Source organism: Dermacentor silvarum, chromosome 8, assembly GCF_013339745.2.
Source record: "Dermacentor silvarum isolate Dsil-2018 chromosome 8, BIME_Dsil_1.4, whole genome shotgun sequence".
Taxonomy (NCBI): domain Eukaryota; kingdom Metazoa; phylum Arthropoda; class Arachnida; order Ixodida; family Ixodidae; genus Dermacentor; species Dermacentor silvarum.
This window is the reverse complement of record NC_051161.1, coordinates 70734636-70738145: the sequence shown is the minus strand read 5'-3', so window position 1 is coordinate 70738145 and position 3510 is coordinate 70734636. Positions and strand designations below refer to the sequence as shown.

Genomic DNA, 3510 nt, shown 5'->3' with positions numbered 1-3510 from the left:
TGTAACCCCGATTAATTCATTGCCATCCACACCGCGTTTAACTAGGGCTGCAAAGCTTTTCAACAAAGCGCGCTGAAGCTTAAATCCCATTTGCATGGCTGCCACTTTGACGAGCAGGGCGGTATCACATGGTTTCACTCAATGTTTACAAAACTGAGTTAGCGAGTCGTTCAAATTTGTGCGATCAGCGGACAGCTCCTGCCATCTTCCGTCCTACCGGCGAACCATCAACAGCAGGGTCAGTGATCTCGGGAGCCGCTGCGGTCTCCGCGCTTTTCCGGGTGCAGAAAATACGCGCTTCGCACTGAAAGACGAGGAAGCACAAACTTCGTAGGAACGTTAGTCGACTTCGGCTTATTCATGGAATTAACCCGGACTGAGTCCGTACTCATTGTTTTCGCGTAACGTGAAATACCCTGGTATGCACTCTGTGTGCTCGAAATATCGCAAGCCGGTCTCTTTCCTTGCTCTTTCGCTAGTTCCACATGAGATGCAGTAGAACGTTAGTAAAAGGGCCAGACCCCGCTTCGTTTCTTTTCCTTTATTTTACCACATGTTACCGCGTCATAATCGTTTTCATAACTGTGCCCTTAAGACTTACGCGCGAGAGGTTTTACCGCACGAATGAAACACTGGGCCAGCAGGTTACGGAAGCAAGCTTGTATCTCAGTGCACACTGGAAAAAAAAAAAAAAAAAGAGTAATAATAAAAGAAATTGCACGCAGATTCAAGCACTGAAAGATGCGTGTTAATGCAACGCGGTTGGGCATAATTATACCCCGATTCAAAGATGAAGGCTCTCCTAAGTTACATATTTGTTTGGACAATACAAGTAGAGTCCCAGCGGCTAAGTATTGCAATACGTGCGAAAAAAAAAAAAGTGAAAGAAAGAAAGGTAATGGTAACGGCTATCTTCGGTTTATAGTTCTACCCATATCTAACATGACTCAGCGACAAACAGAAAAGAGGAAGAGGAGGTGGTGGGGGTAGTGAGGGGGTTATACGGGAAATAAAACCTGATTGTATGATTGAGAGAATTGACAAGCGATTTGCATGCTCTCTGAATGTCGCCAAATGCAGCACAGAAAAAAAAGAAAGATTGGACAAAAAAAAAAAGTTGATTGGAGGTGCGGGGTATCGATCCCCGTACCTCTCGCATGCTAAGCGAGCGCTCTACCATCTGAGCTACACCCCCGACGACTCCTGTCTGCCAAAATGAACAGTAATATCGCGACGGCGTGGATGTTGAGTTCAGTGCTCTATTTTTAGCTCGTGCCAATATTTGATTAATGCCGCCGGCCATTAATACCTGAACTAGAGAGCTTAAATTGCACCCGCTGTGGTGGCTTAGCGGCTATGGTGTTGCGCTGCTGAGCACGGGGTCGCAGGATCAAATCCCGGCCGCGGCGCGGCAGCATTTCGATGGTGGCGAAATGCAAAAACGCCCGTGTTGCATGCATTGGGGCCACGTTAAAGGTCTCCAGGTGGTCTAAATTTCCGGAGTCCCACACTACGACGTGCCTCATAATCAAATCGTGGTTTTGGCACGTATTACCTCAGAATTTAATTTTAATTTAGCTTACACTGCAACAACAAACAACTCAGCATCGAGTTCGCTTCATCTATCCATTCCTAATTGCAGTGTTTCACAATGGCACGCTGCGACACGGTTCACCGCCACCCAGCCAGCCTGGCTAGAGCCCCTTGATCGACACCATGCCGGAAGCACCGCTAGGCTATAATAGCCGCTTCGATTCGAAGCCATAGCGAAGAACATCGTTTCAAAAAGAACCGCTAACACTCACAACATGCATTCGTTTTGTCCTATTGTTCGCCATAGTTTCAAACAAACAAGGCGACTGGTTGATATTCCGATGTACGTATATACCCTGTTTCCGTAGTTCCGTGCAGCAGAGCGAACGCAACGGGACCCGCGAGCGCGGATGTAGTGCCACAGTTCGGCGCCCGTTGGACGACTAAATGACCTTGACAAGTGGTCTTGCAGGTCGCAGCGCGATTTAAAGGGCGATGTTGCTTCGTTCTTTATTATAAATATTTATTGAGGCTCTATGATACTGAAAACAGTTCTCCACTTGTTCGAATGAAAACGTGCAGAGAACAGAAAAATGATTGCAACGCTGCTGCAGAGACATTAATTTGCATTTAAAAAGCACAATAATCAATTGACTTGACAGAGGCTAAATTCATACATGTAGTGGCACACCGCGGAGCACTCCTTACTGGGTAGCGCTTCGTCCTTTGCAAAAATGGCATCCACAGCGCGGAAGGACTGCAGGCTGCAGTTCTGATTTCTTCATTCAGCAGCCAGCGAATGGAATCGACTTCCAAGGTTTATTGAGGAAATTACTGTGACACATTCGTAGATTTGCTCTCCAAGATGCTATGATGAACCATATACTGTCAAAGAAGGGGCCGTTATGTTATTCATGTGGTAATGAATTTTGAGTAATTATTCAGTTTTGCTTTTCTTTTTATTTTGTGCTTGATATTTAAACGGCTGTATATGCATCCATTCGACCTTGCTTAGTTCGACAGTCTGAAAAGAAATTGCTTTGCGCTTGTGTTACATGATATTTATATTGTATATTATTGTCGATTACATCACGTGTCATTGCATTATTAAAGAGGCCCTGAACTACTTTTTATCTAAGTAGAGAAAGGCAATTGAAGTGAAAATAGGCTATTTCAGAAATGCTTTGCCGCAAAAAGTATTTCAATGCGTTCAGCAGAAGATGAGTTGTTGGCAATCAAAACTGCCTCCGCTGTGCTTCCGTGCCTTCTTCAATGCCTTACGCGGCGAAGGCTACGGTGGTAGAGGGCGTGGCCACAACGCTCCGCCTTCTAAATGTTACCGTGGCGCGCAGTTCAAATTGCATTTTGGATGCTAACATAGACGCCACGACTTCAGATTTTGATGCCTACGACGCCTAAACGTAAGGCAAACGCGGTTGTCCTCTGCGAGACGCAGTGCCCTTAGCCATGGACTCGTGGCGGCACCCCGCGGTGGCCGTGGTGTCTACGCTGCGTTCCGACCGCAGCTACCAATAGAAACCGCATATGAGAATCCGCTTTATTACGAAATAATGCGTCCAGAAGGGAGTGAAGCAGGGATTTATACATCCCCCCCTCCCCCCCCCCCCATCCCGCCCCCAACACCCCCAGGAGGATCCCGACCCCCCCACAAAAATTATTCCAGAGCCCCCTCCCCCCCCCCCCCCCTCCCCTCTTACAGACAGGCACGCAATCCTGGAAAGATATTACGCTGATGAATGAATGAATGAATGAATGAATGAATGAATGAATGAATGAATGAATGAATGAATGAATAAACTTTTATTTCCCTTCTTAATAAAGGGGCTGGGCCGCGGGGGGAGAGGGAGGTCTTTGTGTTGCAGTCCCAGCAGGCGTCCATCCCCACCTTCTGTGGCTAGACGTCCATATTCGCAACTCAAATGAACTGCAGGGGGCGCTGCGAAAATTGGCCGCGTC

General features: G+C 47.1%; 1 non-coding gene across 1 annotated transcript; it reads right to left on the bottom strand.

Moving 5' to 3' along the window:
- Window positions 1-1122: 1122 nt before the first annotated feature.
- On the bottom strand, window positions 1123-1195 carry Trnaa-agc (transfer RNA alanine (anticodon AGC)). Its single transcript has one exon. It is a non-coding gene; the product is annotated as a tRNA-Ala (tRNA).
- Window positions 1196-3510: the final 2315 nt, after the last annotated feature.